This window comes from Ochlerotatus camptorhynchus, unplaced genomic scaffold (assembly GCF_037179485.1).
Source record: "Ochlerotatus camptorhynchus isolate MF236.1 unplaced genomic scaffold, CSIRO-AGI_Acam_v1.1 ptg000324l, whole genome shotgun sequence".
Classification (NCBI taxonomy): Eukaryota; Metazoa; Arthropoda; class Insecta; order Diptera; family Culicidae; genus Ochlerotatus; species Ochlerotatus camptorhynchus.
In genome coordinates this window covers 2376861-2404274 of record NW_027040812.1, presented here as the reverse complement: position 1 = coordinate 2404274, position 27414 = coordinate 2376861, and the positions used below count along the sequence as shown (strand labels likewise).

At 38.6% G+C, this 27414-nt stretch overlaps 1 protein-coding gene across 1 annotated transcript in view; it reads left to right on the top strand.

Moving 5' to 3' along the window:
• a (arc) overlaps window positions 1-27414 on the top strand; it is a 263963-nt gene that overhangs the window by 51595 nt on the left and 184954 nt on the right. The window lies entirely within an intron of this gene.

The following is a 27414-nucleotide window of genomic DNA, read 5'->3' as shown; positions in this document are numbered from 1 at the left end:
TGTTTCTATAAAGGCATTCTTGATGGCCGTCCATTGTTCTTCTACGCTGCCACCTTCTGGAACGTCCGCAGCTCGAGTCTCAAGTTCTTCAACAAAAGACCTTTTTACCGCTGGATCTTCAAGTCGGCGTGTGTTGAACCGCCGTCCGAGTCGGTCCTCCCGTCGCTGGATCCACGCCATGCGTAGGCGGATTTCGCCGATTAGAAGGTGATGGTCAGACGCGATTTCGGTGCTGCGTTTATTCCGGACATCAAGAAGGCTCCGTCTCCATTTTCGGCTGATGTTGATGTGGTCGATCTGATTTTTGATATGTCCATCACGGGAAACCCACGTGACTTTGTGCACTGGCCGATGGGGGAAGAGCGAGCCCCCGATCACCATGTCGTTATTGCCACAAAATTTTGCAAACAGCTCACCGTTCTCGCTCATTTCGCCGAGATCATGGCGTCCCATGACACGCTTATAGTCCGTGTTGTCGGAGCCGATCTTCGCATTGAAGTCGCCAGTGTAGATCTTGAAGTCAACCTTTGGAACCTTATCCACGACGGCATTCAGTTGACTGTAAAAATTCTCCTTGTCCTGTAGCTCGGCAGCATCGGTTGGCGCATAACATTGGATTATGGTAAGGTTACGAACCCGTGTTCTAAATCTGGCAACGATTATCCTCTCATTAACAGGCTCCCACTTGATGAGCGCAGCACTTGCCTGGACGCTAAGTAGGAGAACAACTCCACCATGGCGGGAAGCGCTTTCACCCCGAATACCAGAGTATAGTAGTACCTGTCCCGACGGCAGTTTGTGTTCTCCAAAGTTTGGCCCCCCTGGGGGGGGAGGTAGCTCATCGATTCTTCCGGTTCGCCTCCTAGCATCGTGCTATAAGGTACCAGGCGATAATCAGGGTAGTTGATCGATAGCTCGATGACATCATTTCGTTGGCGTCTGCAATGGCAAATTCTCAAAGCAGGCGTTGACGATGGGACGTTGTCGAGTTGTTGAATAGCAACTATCGTGATAACTCACCTATTACCTGTCGATCTGCCAAATTTGGAAAGACGTCTGCATTGAATTGTCTCATATAATAATATTCCGCCCACTATATCACAAGAAATTGCAAGTAGCTGAGTGGAATGGAGATAAGTTAAGCATTGGGTACAGGACCAAGTCTCCCCTGGGTGGTGCCAAAAGATGAGCGCAATAGAATCATCAAGTTGCCATAAGGCACGGAATGAGACTATTGCATGGCTGGGTAGTCAAAGTCTTCCATTCGTTAGTCATTTCAGGTGGATTAGAACAGGTTTGGATTTTTCAGATATAAGATACATTCATACCATTGGCATTTGGTATTTGAGATAAAGACAGAGACAGGATGCGGAGGGCCCGCTTAGGGGGAGCGTAACCCATGTTATGGCTTCCATTTATTAAATAGTTCAGATAGGCTGGAAATGATAGGTTCATGGTGAGAAAATGTACCATATGGTGCCCGTTCACTGATCATTGCAACGTTGATGATTTCCTATAGTGACACATATCACCTTCTTAATGCTTCGGTATGCCTCAAACGATTAATTCTTAGTTGTTAATAGAACTTCCTTGATGAAATCGGCTGCTTCATGCAGACTGAGCAATTCTGATTATAGTGTCAGATTTGTTCTGTATACAGAGGAACTGGGAGGGCTTATTAGAAACTTATCACCAATAAAGTAATGATCTTCTTGTAAATTTTGCATATAATTTTATTAATATTTTATTTTATTTAAGCATATTATTTTTGTTACAGTCAATTTGCATTAGCATATGATACAAGAGATTTAATATTACTTGCTCGTTTTCGCGTAAAATAATCAATATTTATCTTACTTGTAATTACCTTTGAAAGTTTTTTTTTTAAGTTTTTTTTTTGTGATCTGAAAATTTACCCAGTTTGGTTAGAAGTTTCGAAGCTAACGCATGTCCACAGGCCTAATAGAAAGATAGGCAGAACAAGTGTATCATTAAGAATGGTTGCATGCAGGGTTGCTTCCACTCACTTGCTATAGATGAGTGATTTTCGGAGTTTTGAATTCGTTAGATGTTGTAATGGAGATTTGTGCTGTTGGATGCGGGTGGAGATTGGAGGGCGGGTGTTTGATGCATAGAGCCTGTCAATTTCGCTTTCAGAGTGTCGCAGTCAGCGGTTTTATGATTCGTGAGCGCTCGCGATTCGTAGAATCGTTGATTGTGACTGCAAGTGGATTTGACGGGTTTTGTGTTTCGGACGCTTGTTTTTGGCCTTTTCTTGTGTCTAACATGTGCAGAGTATCATTATAACGTCTACTGGTTTTGAGATTCCTGGTGGCGTGAAATATATTTGTGAGAATATCTTTTTGAGATTTTAACAGTCACGTTTTGTTTGTAGTTTATATTTTATTTATTCATGTAATTATCGTAAATAATAGTTATTCAATAATAGATAGTTCATCCATATATTCGTACTTTGACGCGAAGCGCTGTGGATTATGAGATGCTCGATGACCCTGGAGGGATCGATTTTGCTTACTGAGCAGAAAATCATAGATTTAACCCCAAGCTCTTCAACAGCACAATAAATCGCCACCATCATGTGTATATTTGATATTAAACATTAACCTTGGAAACTATTTGCATATCAAGCGAAAACGTAGTCCTGTATTGTCGCGAAGCGTTATGGTTCTGAGATGCTCGATGACCCTGGAGGGATCGTTTTTGCTTACTGAGCAGAAAATTATGGGTTTAATCCCAAGCTCTCCGTCATGACTCTTAAAATTCATTATCACTAAACAAAATTAATATGTTCTTTCGATAGCCGGCTATCGAGAGATTAAATAAACAACAAATAAACAATACATACTTTTGGTTGCATCGCCAACTTGAGGTGAATCCTAACCGAATACCCTACCCAACCCTCCAACTCCGTAGCACTTATGAGGGTGTCGCTAAGTCGGTGGCCTCTCGTTAAGTAAGTACTACATCAACATTTCCTTCCTTATCCCTAGTTATGGTAAAGATGGGCGTGGCCGGGAATAGCGACAGTCATGCTTATGTTACTCTTGTTTAGATTGGAACCAATGTTTACTCCTCAGCATTATTCCTGAAAGTAGTCTAACTGAGAATTTCAGAAGAGACGTGAGTGTCGCTAGTATCCAATCTACGAAGTATATCATAACAACGCTAACGCTAACGCTAAAGTTTGGCCAACGAACTTCACTCAGTCACAGGATTTCTAGCTTCATGCGTCGCGCCTCGTTGGCGAGTTGTGCCAGTTTACCCTGCTGGGCTAACGTCAATACATTCCATGATCCAATTCGTGTCCGTTGTTTTGCGCTAAAAGTCGTTGCCGTTATATCAGTTCGATGTCTTTCTCTGTTGGTTTCTGTAACAATTGTAAAGGTTTCAGAGACAGTAGGTGGTTGGCCTAAGGTCTCCTATCCGCCGTGATGGGGCTGCCATCTTAGGTGTAGCTTCCGGGGAAGAGCATTTCTTATTCAGCCGCTGGATGCCAGTTAGACGCTGTTTGAGCCGCACCTCCATGGTGAACAGACGCTCGGGTTGGCAAAGCATTTCCTCTATCGTGACCGTGCCAGTGTTCGCGTTGCACCTCCTCACTCTGCTATTGTCGGATTGACAACATTGCCCAACATAGCCAACCAGCTGTGTCCATGTTTCAGCTCTGGCAGTCATTTGTGATCATATGACTCGTGGAGGCGTGAGGTAGGAACTTGTGAGGACCGGAGCTAGGTATATCGCTCCTTCCAGATTGTCACTCACCATTTTTTAGCCCAAACTGGCTGTTCAAAAGTTCAAGAACGTTTCACCCTGGTTTGGGGATGCTTCTCCAAAACTTTGAAGGTTCCATTGCTGTTCATTGAACCTGGTTTTAAAATCAACAATAAATATTACATCGTTAATATTTTGAAGAACCTTTTGCTTCCCTTTATCAAGAGACACTAAAAGAATGCACCATACTGCTTCCAACAAGGCTCTGCACCGTCCCACCAGGCAAAAGCTACACATAATTGGTGTGACGTCAGTTTTCCGGCTTTAATTTCGTGAAAAAAATGGCCTGCCTCTTCACCCGATTTGAATCCTCTCGCCTTCTATGCCATGGGGTTACATGGTAGGCAAACTAGGGAATACAAAGGGACTAACCGTGAAGACTTTTAAGCAACGTTTAGTGAAAATATGAGACGAAATGCCTCAAGGTATCTGCCACCTGTAACCCTTTCAAAGACGCATAGGGTGGGTAATAAAGGCAAAGGGAGAAAGATTTGAACTGGACTAAGTCAAAGCAAATTTATAGCTACACCAAACAGGAAATACACTAAAAATAAAAATTCACACCAGCTGCTCATTGCTATGATCATATACATTACTGACAGGAATTACCACAACTTTATTGAATTTCTGCTTAAAATAATTTCAGGATTAGCATGAAATCTGGAATTCCTCAGATCTATCTTAAAATAAGATTGCACCTGGTTTTTTCACAAAGTTTTTTTTTTCAGATCCCTGCAATGATCTTTAGCGTAATTTATTCTCACTTATGCAATAAGCGAACAGTTTTGATGTGTAAGGAAAATAGGTAATTGTAGTAACAATATTAAAATTAATCCTGGGGTGAGTGTTGCTCTCCCTAGTCCCCCGTAGTTCCGCCAATGATCATAAGAAAAAATAAGACACTTGCTAGAGCTTTTAAAACTGTGCAGGGGATTTTACCTTGAACATTTCTAGAAGTATAATTACTTTAAGCCCAGAATTTCAAAAACTTCTTCAAGTTAAAAATTGGTTAAAAATATGTATATTCCAGAACCAAAAAAAAACAACAAGGGACAGCCCTATGGGGTTGTACGCAATGGTGACGTAGGACTCCGTGGTCTTATATTATAAATCTTATTTGTTACCTGCAGCAGGAGCTTGTGTTTTGTGTAGGAATAGGAATTTGAGTGGTGTTCTCTCTGTTTATACTCTTTAGTACGACGGGCTTGACATAGATGGCCCACAGCAACTCACGAAGAGCTACTGATCCCGATCGATAGCGGTGCGGCTTCTTCCTCCTTCTATGGCTGCACATGTGGGTTGCAGCTCGCTGCTTGCAGGCAGCTTTTCGTTTTGTACTGGAGAACACCACCACGCGGTGATTAAATAAACACAACATTCGTGCAATTTTCAATAGTGACATTTTGAAAAATAATAAAGTCTTAGTTTTAACGAATTCGTAGAAAAAATTCCTATCGATTTCCGTATTAAGAATTAAAATCCATCATTTCTTTTTCTTTTTTTTTATTGGGTATCAAGCTGGAGCTGCGTGACAGCTTAATTTTCAAGACTTGACCCATTTGAATAAATTTTGCTTCTATCTTTGACAATACAGCAGAAGGACTAGCCTATGTTGGCCGCTTGAACACTGGATTCCGTATGTATTGTTTCAAGATAGTTATGGAAAAAATGCTGTGACGTGTGCGCGTAGATACATCCGCGTAGTAAACCGATTGAATAAGTTAATCCGTTTCGATCGAAATATCTAAATTATGTAAGTTACAAAAACCGCGCGAATTCCGAAAGCCGTGCGAGACAACCGAAGAGAGAAAAAGGGCTTACTAAAGGGTGATACGGTCAAAATTTGGTCAATATCAACTTGACGTATTTCTTTCAATTTTGCATTTAAAAAACCTGAACACCCCTCATTTTGAAGGTGTGTGTGTGTAGAATGTTGCTCCTATTTTGATTTTGGAATTCACTCTTCAGTTGTCAAAATGCCGTCCAAGCAAGAAGAGCAGCGTATCAAAATTTTGCACGCGCATCGCGAAAATCCGAGCTACTCGCACGCAAAGTTGGCAAAATCGCTAAAAGTTGCCAAATCAACCGTTACAAATGTAATTAAAGTGTTTGGGGAACGTTTGTCGACAGCCAGGAAGTCTGGATCGGGGGGCAATCGAAAACCGGAAGCCGCTGAGACGACAAAGAGAGTTGCCGGTAGTTTCAAGCGAAACCCTAACCACTCTCTCTCCGAGATGCCGCAAATAAGCCGGGTGTATCGTCTACAACCGTGCATCGAGCCAAAAAACGAGCCGGACTATCGACTTACAAGAAGGTAGTGACTCCAAATCACGATGATAAACAAAATACGACGGCCAAAGCGCGATCCCGGAGGCTGTACACGACGATGCTGACGAAGTTTGACTGCGTGGTAATGGACGACGAAACCTACGTCAAAGCCGACTACAAGCAGCTTCCGGGACAGGAGTTTTATACGGCAAAAGGAAGGGGAAAGGTAGCAGATGTTTTCAAGCACATGAAACTGTCAAAGTTCGCAAAGAAATATCTGGTTTGGCAAGCCATCTGTACCTGTGGCTTGAAAAGCAGCATTTTCATAGCTTCCGGAACTGTCAACCAAGAAATTTACGTGAAAGAGTGTTTGAATAAACGTCTGCTGCCTTTCCTGAAGAAACACGGTTGTTCCGTACTGTTTTGGCCGGATTTGGCATCTTGCCATTACGGTAAAAAGGCCATGGAGTGGTACGCCGCCAACAACGTGCAGGTGGTTCCCAAGGACAAGAACCCTCCCAACACGCCAGAGCTCCGCCCAATTGAGAAATACTGGGCTATTGTCAAGCGGAACCTAAAGAAGACCAAAAAACTGCTAAGGGCGAGCAGCAGTTCAAGGCAAACTGGCTTTCTGCGGCGAAGAAGGTGGACAAGGTGGCTGTACAAAATCTGATGGCAGGGGTCAAGCGTAAGGCCCGGCAATTCGGATTTGGAAAAGCGGAAGCCTAACTGAATATTTTTCCTGAATTTTATACTAATTGAACTTGAAAAAGAAATTTAATTTGATTTTTTAAATAAACGATTTCACCGATTTACACGCGTTTTCCCTTGACCAAATTTTGACCGTATCACCCTTTATCATTTAAAGAGTGCCACCAAAATAAATGTGATAGCCTATGTTGACAAGTTGATTAGTTTTGGTTTCCTCCCTAGATATTCTACTTATTTACTACTGAGCTTTGTATCAAATTAGTTAATTTAAACAACGTATCAATCATTTCAATCATACTACATAAGCTTAAAAGCGTTTGACAAGCTCTATCGAATTGCGTATCACTTCTGCGTAAGCTCCGTAGACGTAGGCGCGTTGAATCCGACAGTCGGCAAAGGTTTAACCTGTACCAACACCGCTTAAGAAACGACCTCGAGTCAGTTAAACCGTTTAGAGCTAAACATCTGAATTACTTAAGATACGAAAATCGCGCAAATTGTGAACGCCACGCTAGACAACCGTAGAGAAAAAAACAGTTTATTATCACTTAAAGAGTGCCACCAAAAAAGCCTATGTTGACAAGTTGATTAATTTTGGTTTCCTCCCTAAGTATTCTACTTATTTTACTGTTGAGCTTTGTTTCAATTTAAGTTATTTTACCGCACGTATCAATCATTTCAAGATTTCGCGACCGTACCGAACAAATTCTTTACTACAGAAGCTCAAAAAAACTTTTGGTGAGTTCTACCGCATTGCGAATCGTAAGCTCCGTAGACGTAGGCACGTTGAATCCGACAGCCGCGAAAAGTTAAACATGCATCAATACCACATAAGGAAAGATCGATTTTACGTTTGGTTTAGTTCATAGATTAACATTGACTGCTGTTTAAAAATGTAAGTACTTGAACACTAAGAAATAAGTTAACTCAAATGCTTTAACCGCATTTATCAGAGATTTCGCGTATTGAGAGAATAATATAGTCATCGAGTAAAATAAACTCAAGGAAAAACAATATCTACAAAAGATTAAAAGTAATTAATTGTCACATTAATTTTACTTATTTCCTTAACTATTCCTTTCCTTGTTAATCTGCTTAATGCTATTGGTCTGCTTGCGTTTTCTTATTAAAGTTCAAGGCTAAATAAGAAAATTTATTCTACAACTTTAAAGGTTAGTTGCCTCCCTAAGCGGACCCTCCGCATCCTTATTCTTTTGTTAATCTACTTAATTTCATTAGACTTTCTGACTTTCTTATTTAAGTTCATTTGATGATTATGATATCTCATTAGTCTAATTTAATAAATTGTTAAAAGCTCTAACGTGTTTCATGTACTTTTGATTTTGGCCTATACCTATTTATTATATCTTAGTTCGACCCAGGTAACACCTTCATGTGATTAAAATGCTTCATTTTGAAGTTAGTTTCCTAGCTGATTTTTAAATTGTATAGGGTATATGCTCCAACTATACTCACACGCTTCCACTATGTCGCACCACAAAAATAAGTATGGTTATGTCACAATAGAAGCACGCCACAGTGGGAATCCCGAGCCATAGTTCAAACACTTATCCCAAATCAAAATGAAGCACATATAAGATTAATTACAATACCATGGACCAAAATGGCGTTTAACATTGTTCCCTGAGTAATACCTCAATGAAAACAACAATGAAAGCTTGCACGTAAATAGAAGGAGCACCGATGGGCACTTTCTGAAATATTTCAATAGTATAATTGCCTTGCAAACCCAAATAAATCTATCTGCGTAAAAATAAATAAAATAAGAGTGATTTGTGGCAAAACCTACCAGTATCACACCCAAAGTCAGTGCCTATACGTAAGCGTACTACGACGCGGCTCTCAATCAAAGGAGTAACAAGTGTAATACTATCACTGCTATACTAGATGTTTGGTTCTCTCATGCAGTGGTTTATCAGAGAGGGGAAGCTTAGTAATCCACATTGCCTGCCCATGACGCCATTTTATCTAGGCAAGAGCCAGCAACGCCGTCTCCAACACTCCACTATAAAGCATGAAATTAAGCCCGCCCACCAACAGCAAGGTGCAAAAGCTAGCCAAGGGGAGGGAAGAATTAAAATCCATCATTTCAGGATCAAAATCGGACCAATTTCATGCCGCAACCGATTTGGGTTTTTGAAATCGCCTCCCCAATGTTGCCTTAACGTACATAATATGTTAGATTTAAATATATCTAGATAGAGCTGGAATTAGGCGTAACAGCCTTTGTGAGCAATTACTTCTCTCGATGATTTTTTATGAATTCAAGACACGCCCACGCAAACCAACATTACCGTCAGGTAGGGGAAGTCTTACCCTACCTGATGGTGATGTTGATTTGCGTGGGCGAGCCTTGACTTTCAAGACATCATCGAAAGAAGTTATTGTTTACAAAACCTGTTACGCCCTAATTCCAGCTATATCTTGATATGGGAACTGACATCCAATTGATTACCTTGACAAATGTCCAAAGAAAACCCTAATAAACAAATACCATAAACGAACTGTATCTCGGATGGGTGAACTATCCCACAAATGGTTTGGATAATACCCCGAACTCGTCGTTAAGCTCTCTTTTATGGTTATTTTTATTAGGGAACGCTCTTTAACAAATTTATGGTGGTCCTGAGAAGGACCGTTTTGTCGTGATGGTTGAGTAATACTGAGCTATTAAGGTGTTAAACACAGATGAGACTGGTGAGCTGTACGTTGTTTGGAATGACGGTGACGCGCTTGGCATAGATGGCCCACAGAGACTCACGAAGAGCTACTGATTCCGATCAATAGCGGTGCGGCTTCTTCTTCCTTCTATGGATGCTCATGTGGGCTGCAGCTCTCTGCTTGCAGGCAGCCTTTCGTTGTTTACTGGAGAACAATGTTCAACGCCACGCGCCGAAAGCACTGCTTCTGATGCAGCTGATACCGACGACCGTACACCACCACACACGGTGATTGAAACTGAATCCGATCAGCGGTTGAGGCCTGCCTTGGTAGTGATATTTTGAAAAATGATAAAGTCTTATCTATATCTGATCGATTGGTGATAAAATTATTGAAATTGGTCTAGGGGCAACTGAGCTATTGATGTTCAAAATCTTTCATAATTTTGTTACATGTTTCATTTTCGGTTTTCACAAAGTGTACCCCCATATATAAATCACAGACGTAGATCTACGTAAAAAAAAATGCAAGCCTATGTGCTTCTAAAATGTTATTTGTTACTTAAGAATTTTTAACTGTGGATCTTTTAAGTGAGATTACTTAATGAAAAAAAGAGGAAATTGCATTGCATTCTTTGAAGAGAAATTAAAAATTATCTAGAAATCCTTTAAAGTTCCTTGTTCCCGGTTTTTTAGGTTTTTTCATGTAGCAGAAATCCGGTCATAACACTTTGCACCAGTTGACGAATATGAAGCACGGTTAAGGTATTATTTTATCACGGTAAACTGACTCATTTGAAACATACCCAATTAACTTTGAAATAACTGCAACACTATGAGTAAAGCGTTATTCAAAGGCCAAATTTGTTTATACAATGTGTAATGTATCCATTCATGAGCCTGTATGTATTTACGAGGATCAACAGGATTGAAGCTATCCAAAGTCGGCTTATAAAATTTGCGATGAGATTTCTTCCGTGGAATAACCCTGCTTTCCTGCCGCCATATAAAGATCACAGTCGTTTGCATGTAATAGAATCGCTTCGGCAATGACGTAGTTGAGGTAGATCGTTGCTAACGCCCGATTCAAAGTAAATCTGGACGCACAGTTTAATACACCACCGCGCCCCTGGTGGTTGGAACAAAAACGTTTGACAGGCATTTGTTGATGTTTCATTGACGAATAAATTGGTTTTTCTCGATTGATCAACTCATACCGAAATTACGGATCATGGAACTTGAGAAAAGAAAATTAATTGTGCACGAACATCTAGCGAACCCTTCGTGGTCTGCCTCAAAAATAGCAAAAGTGTTAAAATACCCTAAGTCAACGGTGAGTCTTGTGATCAAACGTTACAAGGATGCTCTGATTGTGGATAGACCACAGCGCATCTATCATAAAAGTGGCACTAGGGACAAAGAGCTGAGGAGAAAGGTGTTGAGGTACGTGAAAAGCAACCCAGTTGTCTCCATACGTGATTTGGCAAAGAAATACGATTCCAACTTTTCCACCGTGCGTAACATCCTTTCAAGAGAAAGATATAAGTCTTTTTGTGTCAGTAAACATCAGAATCGCTCCCTGAAACAAAGATTAGTGGCCAAAAAGCGAGCACAATTACTATACGAACGAGTTTTGACGAAATTTGATGGTTGAATTTAAATGGATTATAAACAAATCCCCGGTCGAAAATTTTACCTGGCAACGTTGCAACTGGTCGTGGGGATGTTCCTTCCAGGTATGAATTTGTTTTTGCTGATAAATTTGCTCGGAAACTAATGATTTGGCAAGGAATCTGCAGTTGTGGCCTTAAAACCAAGGTTTTCATCACATCTCACACAATGACGTCGAAGGTTTACATTAAAGAGTGTCTGAAAAAGCGGATTTTACCCTTCATTCGGCAACACAACGTTATGTTTTGGCCGGATCTAGCCAGCTGCCACTACTCTAAGGAGGTACTAGAATGGTATGCTGCAAACAATGTTAATTTCGTCGCCAAAGAGATTCATCCTCCGAATTGCCCTGAGTTCAGACCGATCGAAAAATATTAGGTAATTGTCAAACGAAAACTTCGAGGTGCGGTAAAGAAGTGACAAATGCACAAAAAATGCGTTTAAAGTGGAATAAGTTCGCCGGTACAGAGTCACCAGCGACTGTGCAAATCATGATGGCATCGATCACATGTCATCATATCGTTTGAAAGCTGAATAAATACCCTTTTGTTTGACGTTTTGATCAACCGTGTATGTTGTTTAATTCTTGAGTTATGATCACTTGAATGCGTCCAAATTTACTTTGATCGGGCTTTAAACTACTACTATATAGGAGACATTGATTCATCCCAAATATTTGGACAGGTCAACTTGAACGTGCCGGCGTGGTTAGAGATCAAAAGAATTATTGAAATTACGTTTCAGGTGATCGGACTATGGTAAAATGAGCCGGTTCAGGTGAAATTATCGACTAAATTAACTAAATATAGGTATTATATGTTTGATTTTCCCATTCAGCTGGAACATTTAAGAGTCGTTCAAAAGTTTTTAATTTGACAATATTGTGTGTACTGTACTATATAGTGCAACACGATTTCCTAGAACAGACAAATGAAACCATATTTGTCTCTCATATGGTATCTTAAGTTATAGTCTAGATTTTATTTTTGTCCTAACACGTTACAGTTGTTAGGTACCACTCTCTTTTTGAGACTGAAGGGATCACAGTCAAGCGGGTATGGATGAGACAAACGAGCTTACTGCACGATGTAGCTCCGCTTACTGAAGACTCCACCTTAACGAGATAATGTTTTCAATGTTCTAATAAATGACAAATGTTCTCCCTCAACAATAATGCTGGTACCCAAATCACGAAAGGTGTTAGGGCATAAGTATATTCTAGACTTTGGCTCAAGGGACCACAATATAGTCAAATATGGGTAAATTTGTTAGCCCGAGCCCTTGAAAAAAAAACGTTATTCACACAGACAGAACTATTAGTTAGAGCTTATTAATGTAGACTTCTAGTAAAATAGGTCAAAACAAAATGATTATATAAAATTGTCGAAAATAAGTACGCTTACCCTACAATGAAGATGGTTTTTGGAAGCATCACCTTGGATTATAATACAACTCTACGAAGTCAAGCTGAACATTGCATTAGGTCCTAAGTAACATTTATCGATTCTCTTCGTCGACTAGATTCTAGATAAAAACTTCTTTTATCGATCTGTGCGCTGAAAATACCTGGGAATGTCTTTACATGACCGTGGAGATGCAAAGAAAAAGTCGACAAAGAGAATCTGTCAATTTTACTTAGGACCCAATAAAATGTTCAGCTTGAAGTGTCTCAATTGGCTCAGTAAAAGTGATAAAAACGGTATTTTTAAAGGGTGTTTATCACTAGCAAATCAAGTAAGCTATAAGACACCTACCTCTCAGACTCATCTGAAAAAAAAAACATATATTTATCTCCCAATAAAGTGCATTTATAATAGTGTAGAGGAAAACGGAAACATCACCCAACCAGTTAGCTCGCTATCGGTGGCCTGCACATTTGTCCCTACTCGCATAATTAGAAAGTTTTCATCCACTTCCAGAAACGACTTGAAAGCGACTGAGAAAAATGAACTCCATCAGGCAGTAATTTTCCTGACCAGATTTATGAAACTTCCTCTCAGTAAATCTTGCCGTTAGCATCTGGAAAGGTGTGAGCTTGAGTAAAGTATTCACACATAGGCTCCCTCAGCTCGTCGAATGTTTTCTTCAATTAGTAAAGGCAAGCAGCTAATGCGATTAGCAATGGAATATTACTCCCCGAGGGAGCAGTTCAAACGTGACTTTGGGCATCTATTTGATGGAAAGCTTCAGTATACAACATGCAGCATCGGCAATGACCATGACAAAATGATCTTTTTCAAACTCGTTTCATTTAAATCACGCTGGCTTGTTGCATGCAGATCATTAGCGCAGCAGCAGGCAAATTTTGCGATAAAAGCAATTTACTAACTTTTCAATTTTGTAGCCACTTTCGTATCATCTACAACAGATAGCTTATTTGAACCAGTCTGACACAAGGCGCGCCACTGTGGTAAAAAAAACGATTCAGCTTGATTAACTGCGGCAGCCATCATCGTTGTCATGAGGACCGTCATCGTCATTACCATTTTTCATTTTCATTTTTACATTTCCATTCTGTTGGTTTGCTGGTGATTGTAGCGTTCATCGAAATTGAAAATAACCGAAAATAAAATCCACCGGCAGTTTGGAAAGGCGCTAATTGAAACAATATCGGGTTGTGTAATTTATAACGCATCATGCCTCCCTACCGCTTCTGGTAGGATATTGCATCCCCACAATCAGTCGATTAATGGCAAATTGATCAACCGGTCTCAGTCAGTGTCGACAGACTACCTCGCGACCGATTGAAGCGTTTCCGTGATGAAGGTGCATTCAGTGCCAGTTGCAGTTTGTTTTTTTTTTTTCGATTTTAATTATGGATAATTTGACGGGCTCTGGTATGGTAGGCAATGGTTGTCAATTTGGATGTAACGAGCTCATCGTAATCCCATTGTGATTTTTTATTTGAGGCTTGGGATGTTTTTTGTTTTGCAGTACACATTATTGTGTAGACTACAGGTGTGATATATAATTTATCACCCACCGGAGAAAAAGTGTTATGCAGAAGTTTACATGAAAATTGAAATGCCCTTGAGGGGGAAAATGATTACATTCTACCGATAAACCTGCATATTTCCAACAGTGTTGGGAAAATATCAAAAAAATCAAATCTCACGAACGCCCAAGATCACGCTTGATTTTCGTAGACAAAAATCAACAAGCAAACAACGCGGTTGATTTTGCAAGCTGTGATATCGCAGCTCGGAATATCAAGCTAACAAAACTCACCAGCTGCAAATCTCAACAAACTGTAGTGAGATTGAGTTTCATGATTTTTGCTTTACACCCGAATGCAACCGAAACTTCCATAACGGCTGGCATCAGTCATTTTGTGTCTGCCATCGGCGAAGAGTAAAAAGAGATAGCAAACTATACTTTCTCTTTCTAAGAAAACGATGGGCAACGGAATCATTTTTGTGTCGAGTCAACTCTCAGCTGGATTTTTGCACGTTTTGAATAGTCTCGCAATATCAAAGCAGTATGTAAAATCAATATCAAGCATCCCAAGTAACAATTTTGGTTTTATGAGGGTTCTGTAGACCACGATTTAGACTTGTAGAATGCCATAAAACCGTGATAAAACTTGCAATGTTACTTGAGATGATATGTTGTTCCAATATCACGCGTGGTAAAGCGAGCGCATGAGAGCGGAAAAATATCAATTGGTTTCTGATTTTGCCAACACTGATCTCCAATCATATGTTCGGGATAAAATACTAAATACCTCAAACCTTAACCAATAAATGATTTTCTAATGTACGAATTCAGTTCTGAAAATGTATGTTTACTTTATTATTGCTTTATAGAGCCCATAATATTAAGTTGCCCAAAATGACTCGTGGCTTTAGATAATCGTCGCCACAAAAGATGTGGTTACGATCATCAAAAAGTCAACAATAAATAGGATTGAATTCAACGCATGTATCTCAATAGATATTTTTGAAAATATTTCGAAATTAGTTCTGGGTATCCGAATATAGCCAGATTTACCTGTTGGTCCATGGCATTATGCACAGCAAAAAAATAATTTTGATATCACATCAAAGTGGATGCACTACAATCATGTCGAAAATTTCATGTAATTTTTATGACCACATAAATAAACAAATGCAGTAATAGCAGCGTAATGTCAGTTCATGCATTGTATTAATGATAATTTTGTCCTTTTTAGCAAGTAATATTACACCATATTTTCGACATGATTGTAGTGCATCCACTTTGACGTGATATCAAAATTATTTTTTTTGCTGTGTGCCTATTTACTTCTGGATGAAAAATCATAAATTTTGAATCGTCGGACGGTACCAGTACATGAAGTTTTTTGAAGTGTTGTTTTGTGCCCTATCGGAACCGGTGCAAGGTAGCCTAAAAAGCCAAATTGTAGAAATTCTGGGCAGGGTGTAGAACTTTCATCTTACATTTAAAGCCAATAGGCCAAGAATCGGTTCAAAAACGATTTTTTTGAAGCTAGTTGTAGTTTTGTAACCCGTTAATGCACAATTTGCAACTTTTTCCCAGTGCATTAGGAAAATTAAATAAAACTAATTCAAGGTAAATCAACATGTTATTTTTTTCTGCCATGTCCACCAACCAAAAAAGTCCACTCAAGAGTCAGGTCCTGCATTTGCTGGGTTTGTGCTGCTTATAGCTTTTATAAAAAGAAAAAAAATACAAGGGACAGCCCTATGGGGTTGTACGCAATGGTGACGTAGAACTACGTGGTCTTATATAATAAATCTTATTTGTTACCTGCAGCAGGAGCTTGTGTTTTGTGTAGGAATAGGAATTTGAGCGGGGTTCTCTCTGTTTCTACTCTTCAGTATGACGCGCTTGACATAGATGACTCACAGCAACTCACGAAGAGCTACTGATTCCGATCAATAGCGGTGCGGCTTCTTCCTCATTCTATGGATGCTCATGTTGGCTGCAGCTCGCTGCTTGCAGGCAGTTTTTCGTTATGTACTGGAGAACACCCCCACTCACCACGCGGTGATTGAATAAACACCATGTGGAGAGACCGGATGGAATTTAATTTTGAAATCTGTGTTCGGGAATTCGCTTTTTGCAAGCAATCGGTGATAATTTTAACTATCATTGCAACAGTTGCACATTCGTGGAATTTTCAACAGTGACATTTTGAAAAATGATAAAGTCTTAAATTTAACAGATGCGTAGAAATATATCTGATCGGCTGGTGATAAAATTATTGAAATTGGTCAAGGGGCAGCTGAGTTATTAACGTTCAAAATCTTTCATAATTTTGTTACATGTTCCATTTAAGGTTTTCATAAAGTATACTCCCATGTAGAAATCACAAACCTACGTCAAAAATTACTGCTCAACTTAAAAAAATATAAATATTGTAACTCTCATATGGCATCGGATAAATCTTTGACCAAGAAAAATAAAATCAGTCAAGCCAGTTCAACAATATCTTATCCGACAAGCCAGCTGAACAATAGCATTTTCGCATGTCGTCAATATAACTATAATGATGAAGAACAGTCGAACCTTCAGGCCTTGAAAAGTTTGTTGGAGTTAAACACTATGCTTCAGAATCCAATAAATGGATGAAACCTGGACATCTCGTAAAGTACGTTCCTATTTTGGTAATCATATGATTGGTTGGTCGTTCGAATTATCAAAGCTAGAAAGGTTAAGTGATGTTCCATTTTCTTCTGACGGTCGGGTCATGAGCACTAACTCTTGTCCTAGCCTTTTATGACTTATGGCTATAGCGCCATTACTCGCTTTCTGAAAAGAGAAGAAGGAAAGGAAAAGGAAACGGAAAAGGAGAAGGACAAAAGGAAAAGGATTATGTGAAATCTATGACCATAAACAATATTTTTGACAATATAGAAATGCTTAAATGGCGTGGTGGTCACTACCCGAGTCTTGTCACTATTATTAAGTCATAAAAAGTAACAAGGACTAAAATGTGATCCTTTGATTACTGGAAAATCCTGATTCCAGGGTTACTTCCAGTTGTCACGACCAGGGTTACTTCCACTCACTTGCTATAAAAAAAATGTTATTCGGAATTATGAAATCATGAATTATTTTTTTTTAATTCTTTATTAGAGAGATTTTTAGCCTAAGGCTAGTTCAACTCTTAGATCATGAATTAGTATAATGTTAAGTAGTACTTGTAAGTTACAAGAAGAGGTCATGAAGTATATGTTTGACACATAAAATCTGTCAATATTGCTTTCAGTGCGTCACAATCAGCGATTTTACGACTCGAGAGCGCTCACTCTGAGTGAACGCTCACGAATCATAAGATTGCTGATTTTGACGTTCTGAAAGCGAAATTGACAGGTTTTATGAGTCAAACACATACTTTACACCCTCTTCTTGTTACATACTAGTACAACATATCATTATAACATCTAATGATTGCATAATTCCGAAAAACATTTTATTATAGCAAGTGAGTGGAAGCAACCCTGGTCACGACTAGGGTTCTATGGTAGATCTTATACCAGTAACGTGCCACAAAAAGATTTAAATTTACAAAATGGAACGAACGTGCTGCAATGTGGAAAAATCTTTACTGAAAAGTCCTATTAATTAAGATGAATCCTATGAGATTTTTTTTAAATAACGTGATGTCATTGCTACTGTTAGCAATAGAAGAATACAAATACTACTAATAGAAGAATCAATCGGTACGGTTAAAAACTGGAGCACACCTATGGCCAGTGTTGGTTAAAATCAAGATCAGAAAATCAGAATCAGCTATCTTTCAAGATCAATATCACCTGAATCCGCAGGCACCCATATCACAAGCCATCATCACCACGAAAATCAGCCGTAATTTTCGACCAATATCAACTGTGATTTTCGATTCCTCAAATCGACCAGCATCAATATCAACCAAGATCAAAATCATCAAAATTCATAGGATTAGAAAATATTCTATTTCTAGAGTCTGTCATTCCGAAATTCAAGTTCCGGATAAAATTAAACTGGTAGATTTCAACCCAATATGGCTTCCACAAATCCAAGATGGCGAACCAAAATCCAATATGGCGGCCTCCGGACAGCGTATATGCATCTAAACCCATGCAATATGGGTATCTACGGAATGGGCTCGCTGAGTAGAAGTGGAAAATCAACATCCGCCGCCATTTTGGAATAATAGATGGTGGACCAAAATTCAATATGGTGGCCTCCGGACAGCGTATAAGCATACAAACTAGCATTGGGCGATCTTGAAGTAAGAATCGATCTTAGTGAATCGATTCATTTTTTTGAAAATAATCGATTCACCGATTTAATCAATCATTTTGAATCGATCTCTTTGAATCGATCTTTTGAATCGATTCATTCTTCAAAATGGTACAAAAATGTTTTAAATATAACGGATCATAGGAAAGTTGGTGCAAATTAAGCCAAGTTCAGTCTAGAGATGATATTACGTTACAAAAGCTATCTTGTTATGACATTTCACCTATAATAGTCATTTAGTGAGATGATTGATAATATTAAGAAATAAATTGTGTAGTACGTACGAAGTGAATGTTGTGAGTGTAACAAACATCACTGCTTTTCATTAAAATAGGTGTAGGCGAAATAAATGCGAAATTTTAGGTTATGTTCATTCAGCTTCATTTTATTCGAATAAGCATTAAGCATTTAGCATTTGATAGTGCAATAAAAATTAAATGACTCACTCATTAGAATCATACATAAAATATGCCTGGTCAGTGAAATAGGTGTATTGCATAAAACTATAGTAAAGAAAGCTTGAAAATAATCGTATTAGTTTTATTAGACTAATGACGCTTAGTAACCGCTGTGCTCTGTTAAGTAGAACCTTGTTCAATCTTCTTGGCAACCCAAACCAAGCAATATGGGTATCTATGGAATGTCCATATTTGATTATGATCCGCCATCTACATATTAACTTTGACTATATGTTTTGTATTACTTCTGCGTGAAGTCAACGATTTACATAGTTGAGTGCGGTAAAATCGATAGAACTGTTTCCAACACATCGTCGGTACATGATCGAGTTAGCGATCATCTCTTTTTGCCAGTGGTGGTGGGGGGGGGATATCCCTCACCATCCCTCTCCAACGGGGGAGTTTGTTAAAGAGAGATGATCAAACCGGTTTGTACCTTCCTAAAAAGTTGTAAAAGCGAGCAATTCTACTCTCTATATACAATTTTCACACTGCCGTACTCTAACGGAACTATCAACTCTATACTTTCATATCCTCATCTATCGTATAAAAAAATACCACTTTAGTTTGTTATTTGAAAAAATTAGCATCTTCAACTATTCATATAGGGAAATGCAGATAATGTCGGCCTATGTGTTCCTAATTTGGGCCCAAACATAAATTCAGCAATTGACTTAATTTTCAATAGCAACCAAAAATATCCATAAGTAACGTCCCAATAACGCGTTCATCTAGATAAAATTAATAAATAGCAGATTTTTAGCGATGGACCCAATCTTATATCCATAGGCCAACATTAGACAACAAAATTCTTTACATGAACTTTTTCTGGTTTTTGAAACAACAACATATTCAACAATGTTAATAGGACTTATGTTCTATGACTTCGCAGAGTTCTGAAATATATTGCCCATGGGCTTAGATACATATTCGCTGTACGGAGGCCACCATATTGGATTTTTGTCCCCCATATCGGCGTCTGCGGCCCATGATCCGTCAACACACAGTTCGAAAAAGTATTGTAAATTTCTGTCACCATGATGCACATAAATGGAACGTCTTGGATTTTGGTCCACCATCTTGAATTCCAAAATGGCGGCAGATGTCAATGTTTCACTTCTACTCATTGAAGCCATTCTGTAGATACCCATATTACATGGGTTTAGATGCAGAGGCCGCAATATTGGATTTTGTCGTTTCCTGGATTCTAAATTGACGGTGGATGACGGTTTCTTAATTTGACTGCAATACCAAGGTATTGATTTTCCGTTTGATGATTTTGTTACCTCAAAATCGGGCTTGATTTTCTGCTTTGTGATTTTGATGCTCGCAAGATCAGCTAAGATAAAATCAACCGTCAATTTCTGTTTGTGATTTTGCTGATCTCAATATCAGCAGTTATTTTCGGCCGTTCCTGATTTACGATTTTTTCATTTTTTTTTCTCATCACTACCTACTGCCAATATAGAAACGACTGATGTCAAAACAGGCACTGTAAGTAGAAGTTTAAAATCAATATAACATATTTCACATCGTTTCATTATTCGGAATGCTTTATACTACAGCTCAATTGTACACAGCAAAAAAATAAATTTTAGTATTAAATCCAAGAGGAAGCACTTCAATCTCAAGGTCTCATGTAATTTTTATGGCCACAAAAATAAATAAATACAGTAGCAGTGTAATATCAGTTCATGCACTATATTAATGATTATTTTGACCTTTTTGGCAAGTAATATTAAACCATATTTTTGACACGATTGAAGTGCATCCACTTTGATGTGATATTTAAATTATGTTTTTGCTGTGTACCAGTTGCTATGCAAAATGGCTCACCATATTTTTGACACGATTGAAGTGCATCCACTTTGATGTGATATTTAAATTATTTTTTTGCTGTGTACCAGTTGCTATGCAAATGGCTCAGACTTCGACAGTTCGATTGGCTCAAAACCAGCCAGTCCACTCCTCTCCTCTCTTAGCAACACAGCTAGATATAAATAAGTTGACAATGCTGTTTAATGACTTCTGTAAATTATCAATAATAATTTAATTGTAATTTTATAGTTGAAGATGCTAATTTCAAATAACAGACTGTAGTGGTAATTTTTATACGATAGATGGAGTAGATGAAAGCATAGAGTTGATAGTTCCGTTAGAGTACGGCAGTGTGAAGATTGCATATAGATATTAGAATAGCGAGCTAGGACAACTTTTAAGGAAGGTACAAATCGGTTTTTTCATCTCTCTTTACCAAACTCCCCCTTTGGAGAGGGATGGTGAGGGGTGTCCCCCCCCCCCCGCCACCACTGGCAAAAATTGTAATTTTATGTTATTTCTCCATCAACAGGCATGTAGGGGAAATGGCTCTAATGTTGGCCAATGGATCTAAGATTGGGCTATTGACATCGCTAAAAAATTGCTATTTATCAACTTTATCTGGATGAACGCGTCATTGGGACGGTACTAATGGATATTTTTCGTCGCTATTGAAAATTTAGTCAATTCCTCAATTTATGTATTGGCCCAAATAAGGATCATTTAGGCCGACATTACATCCATTTCCCTTAGTAAAATCTAAAAACTACTCGTTACGATTTGTTCTCCAAGAAAATAGAGCGGTAAATTTTCGTCGCAGTAACTCACGTGACAATTGAAAGTCAAACACAGATGTAACTCAGTTGAATAACCTTTGAAGACCGATGATAGCGCTATGCAAGCCGTAGTTAGTTCTAATAAGTGGCAATTGAAGCATCTGGTTGTTTCTCAAGGACCTAGACTACACATTGATGTTTATTTGTTCCAATAAAGCTGGGCAATCAACTTGATTCTGCAGAACATCAGTGACAAACATAGCACTTAAAGTGTCGAGACGAGTTTTGATAGGTTCTAGGTGTATTAATGAACAAGGTTCCTCATAAGGGGCAGATAAAGGGATTAGGCCATGGTAATCACTGAAGTGCGTAGCGAATGAATCTGCGTTGAACTGACTCGATTTACTCAACTCCATTATGATAAATAGGGTTCCAAACAGCTGCACCATATTCTAATGTATATGCAGCTTACTAAACTAAATATTGATCTTATAACATGTTTCAGAAAACATCATAATAACCAACCAATTTGAGTGGTGGGGGAATGGCTCTAATGTTGGCCTATGGATCTAAGATTTGGCCCATCGCTAAAAATCTGCAATTTTATCTAGATTAACGCGTCATTGGGACGGTACTATTGGATATTTTGGTCGCTATTGAAAATTTAGTCGATGGCGGAATTTATGTATGGGCCCGAATTAGGGGCATTTAAGGCCAACATTACATCCATTTCCCCTACTTCGAGCAACCGAAAACAGCCGAAATGGAACACTGGCCCTTGGCGTGGTAGGTTTGCAGCTATATGGATAGACCAACTCCGATGAATAATCAACCTAATCTCAGTAGCTATCATGTTTTTTTTTCAATGGCAGGAACATCATGTTCTCGAACAACACGCTTTCGGTTCGCCAAACTGGCACGTAATTCTCTAAACTACTCCAGGCTCATGAGGCTTCAATCAAGTGTCCAGAAATTATATAGAGATCCCCGAACAATAACGGGGATCCCTGAAATTAAATAATGTTTAACTCCTACGCAAATCCCCCAAACCTAAATATAATTCCCACTTCTAGGCAGTTTTCCGAACTTCTCCAAAGTTCCCTGAATTTTAAGATTTTTAATGAAACTCTATGAAGTTCCCAAAATTTCAACTAAGTTTCATTTATGTCTACGATATACCCTGAACTTCGTTGAAGTCCTTGAAGTTTTACCTGTTCCCTGAGGCTAATAAAAAATCCCTGAACTGTTGACCAATTTGTAGAACCTGAAGACGTCTTATTATGCTATCGCCTTCATAATTCTTCTCGACATTGTTTCTTCTAGTCTAGATCATTAAGAAAAGCAGACATTTAAAAAAATCAATAAACATAAAAAGTAACCTCGTAGGTGCTTTATAAAAAAACCGGTGGATAAAAAAAACACCCAACATTTCTGGAGGTGGGGGGGGGGGGTTGGCCCCCTTGGCACCCCCATTAGCTACGCCAATAATTATGTCTTCAGTGTCTTGTACAAACAACTTACCGAATACATATTAACACACGTACATTTTCATTTAAAAGCTAGAACTTAATTTTAATCTCCTGTAGAAGCAGATACTCCACTGCTTCATCAATCTTTACAATTTTTTAACAGGGTTATAAATCAAACTGGATTGCATCATTAATCATTGTGAATACTTTTTTAATAAATAATACTGACGTTATTGCCAACCAACAATAATTCAAATGCAATAACGACCAGAGTTGTGTATGTTTATATGCCCTTTAGATTCCGTAAGCACCAACTGGTAATATCCTCAGATTAATCTGCGATCAATAACATTAGTCTTGTTATGATGTAATGTTTAGATTAGCATCTTTGGATCAAATACATTCAATTTTAGACAAACAGTCAGTAGACCTTCAAATCAGAGTCGGCATTGAATCTAGCTCTTAGCTAACCCCAATTGAACTTTAACAAAAAGCCAATCATTTACATACGAATTTCAGCAAACATCCTACCTGTAAGTTGCTTTCCGAATACTTCCGGAAAAGTCCTCTCCAAACCGTTACCCGGTAATCACTTTAATGACATGTCTAAGCAGACTCCTTCTGCATACAAAATAAAACAAACACGGAAAGTGTTCGCATTAGCAGTGTGCCCTTACACTTCCGTGTATTTTATCACCCAATCGCACATCGCCACCCGGTACTGGGAAGCCTTGCTCTTGGAATAAGTAGAAAAACGCCCAATGACCAAATAGAGAAGCATGCTCACCACGACGACGACGACGACGACGACCAGATTACCTCAGAGCTGCAGCCGCCGCACATGATGCACACTCACTTTCGCTCGCTTTATGTGGTAGGCTTATGATTTTTCATAATTTACGTCCGACTAGCCGATCCGCCTATTTCAACATTCAAGAGACACTTGTCCGCTGACAATCATCAAACGAGGGCCCTCCTGAGTCTCTCGCCGTGATACTTTTTTCCAGCACCTTTCTTCCTGCACTTTCAAACCGGCTCGTCCGATGAAGTAACCCGCAGCATTGCAGTCAGTTGTTTTGCTCGTTTTGATTAACATTTCGTAATATCAATATTATTAAACAGCTTTTCTTCGTTTTCTTTGGGATTTTTTTTTTCGTTTGCTTCCCTGCAAAGTGGAAGCGCCTTCTTCCGTTCGAAGTTGGTTAATGGTATAGTTGAATAGGCTGCTAATGACTGGAGTTTGGAGATGGTCCAGCCCTCAAAGCTGATGATCATTTTGTCCACAAAGGATGAGAGCGTGAAGAGTGATCTTCACTGCAGCTCACCTACAGAAAATTTTGCCAGTTTCTATAATTTGATGGAAAAACTCACAACACTGGAATGCGCTATCTACGCGTAAGTATTAACAAATGGCAACCAAAAATGTTACTGTTTTTGTTAATATTCCGATTACTCTTTTTTCAAGTTCGTCTCTTCTTTTATAATATCAAGTGGACACAAGTCGCTTATTTTTGCCCCTGCTTCCATTGCTTTTGTTCAACGGTCTCTCTTTGATTCGATCCGATGAACCGAAAGCAAAGGCACTTCATCAGTCCGATTTGGTCGATTCACTTGATGATGATGATGATGATGATCGTGAATCGGCTCATTATTGTTTAGTTGAGGTTGAACTCCGGTTTTATTCCTAGCTCAATCTTACGGCAAAATTAATCCATAGGTAGTATGGCTCTGACCTCGTTCCGAGTGTTTTGTCAATGATATAAGAGTTAATAATGGTAATGATGAACACCGGACACTTCAGGAGGATAATGGATGAACTGTAGCACTTGATCGAAACGGTACGTTATTCGCTGAAGAAGAAGCTCCAGTTCGCTTTAGATCGATCTATTATTAGTTCAATTTTCTATGGTGACGCAAATAAAAAAAATACAGCATTGAAACCCGAATTTATGCTTAGTAAGCACGTTCGCAAATTAACTAGGGTTGTTTGCCGGTAATTATAATTGATTGCATGGTTTGCGAAAATGTATGACGTGAGAATTTCCAAGCACCTGCCTAATAAAACATATTGACTCTTGCAAAACTGCTCGAAATGACCGTAATTGGTAAAGCTAATTTCCAAATGGGTTCATCTTGCAATTCAATTTTCCGCAGCATTTCACAAGGTTTATGCCATTTGAGTCAATAGGGCAGTTATTTTAATAAATCTTGACACATTTATCTCGCTATGTGTATCAGTTAAAACAGTGAACGTTTGATTAGATGTAAAACATGATTTGCAGGCATCAATTAATCTATGATGACCTGCAGTGTGTAATTTGCTCACATTTATTTGATTCAATTCAGCAATTTATCAAAAAACTGGTCGGAATCGATTATCGGTAACTGACTGTGGTCATTTCTTTTGTCGATTTCTCCAAAACCACTACTCAACTATACACACTTAAGGGCCACCCACATTAGATCCGTTTGCGTTGCGTTGACGTAAATTTGACAGTTAGACAATAGATTTAGCTGTCACTTTGCCGCAACGCGTCCAATCCGGATCAAATGTGCGTGGGCCTTTAGAAATAACTAATTTTACACGTGATGAAACCCATTTTTGACATAGAAGATGAGACGTAAACAAACAGGTACAATTAAGTGCTCCGAGACTGAGAAGTTCGTTACTCGACGAAAAGTTCGTTTGATTGAGCTGAATTTCGCGTCCATCATGACTCAATTTTATGTCCAAATGTAAGCTCCTATATGTCAGACCACTAAAATTTTCATGAATGTGTGTACAATTCAATATTACCAACAAATGGAGATTGTCTTCTCTGTCCGATAGTGGAGTAAATTTGGATTATTTAATAGTCATTGACACAAGTCAATTACCGATAATCGAGTCTGGCCTGTATAGTCGAGCTACAAGGCAAGACCATGCTGGAGTTGGCTGGGTTTGATTCCCGGTCCGGTCTAGGAATTTTTCGGGTTGGAAAGTTTCTAAGTAAAAGTTGGAATGTACTAGCCACAGCCACACAAACAAATTTAAAACTGGTAAGGCATCGAAGGCTCTCAACTAATAATAGTGAAAGTGCATCTAGAACACTTAGTTGAGAGCACGCAATAAGTTAATATGCGATAAGCAATAAGCTTGAAATGCGAATAAGAAGAAGAAGAAGAAGAAGATTTGTAGTAACATTACTAATTTTAGCAGGTCATTGATTTCCCAAATAAATAAACTCGACGTTTGGCTTATAATTTGCAAAATTCTTAAAGTAGCAATGGACAAAATACCCAACAAACAATTTGAGTTGATCAACAGCTGAATAAGCTATTTTTTAGCTCAAGAAGCTTGTTTTTGCCTGAATAAGCTCTTATTCAAAGCCCAATGTTTGTTGGGTATGGATTGTCTCTAAGTTTACTATGATTAAGAATTGGATGGGACCAATTAACGATGGTCCGAAATGGTAATTTAGCGGAAATAAATTATTTATGAGTTAAGGGGGTCAGTGTCTACGAAAAAGTTGATTATAATTAAATGGGCCTTTTTTTTAATTCAATATACAGCAATTCCATAGAAAAAAGTTATAGTGGGTCTCAGAATTTCATGAAAGTTGGTATAGTTCTTCCTTATTAAAAAATATTAGACTCGTATTTTTTTATTGCGCCATTAGGGTGACCATTTCCGTGTTAGGGTGGTCCAAAAAATCATTTTTTTTTCAAAAATGCCTTTTTTCAAAAATTCATAACTTCTGAACCTCTTGACCGATTTTTACAATTGACCCTTCAAATGAAAGATGTTTTAATGTAATTTTAAGAAAAATTATGGAACACTCAAAGATATTTGATTTTGTAGGAAAAAATATGTTACAAATGCTTTTTCTTGATTTTCACTGCGAGGGTCTTCAACAACTTCTTATTTTAGTATTTTTAATTGAAAGATCATCTAATTTTACATAACATATCAAAAAATTTGCGATGTCGGAGAAGCAGTTTTGGAGATACAATTTTTTTTAAATAAAAAATATTGTTCCGCAATATATGCACCACACGTGCATGGAAACGATGAAGACGCAAGGTAGATCACAATGCGTCTCCATCGAGTCACAGCAGCTGTGACTAATGAAATCTATGAGTAACTTACAAGCTGGGTGCAACATTCAGTTCAACCTGCGGGCCGTCCATAAACCACGTAGACCAAGTTTTAAACATTGCAGATCCTACCTTTCCCTTCGTTTACTCAAATTTTAAAGCGTTTCGTTTCAATACTCCTCCCATAGGGCCTTTTCCATGACAAGTTGCGAAAAAATGCCACACGGCAGCAATGCCAAATTTTGTTTGCATGTTGCATCAGTACCTAAGAGTCCAAGCTGTACCTCATAGGTATATCACTCGTTCGTAGGCAATGACTTTTACATAAGCTCCAGCCCAATAGGCTTCGCGGTGTTAGTGACATTTGGAAATGTTTGGTGGTGTTTGTATTTATTCGCAATATTCATCTATTTACCTGAAACAGCTGTTTGAAGTGACGTCATTGCTTACGAACAGGTGATAT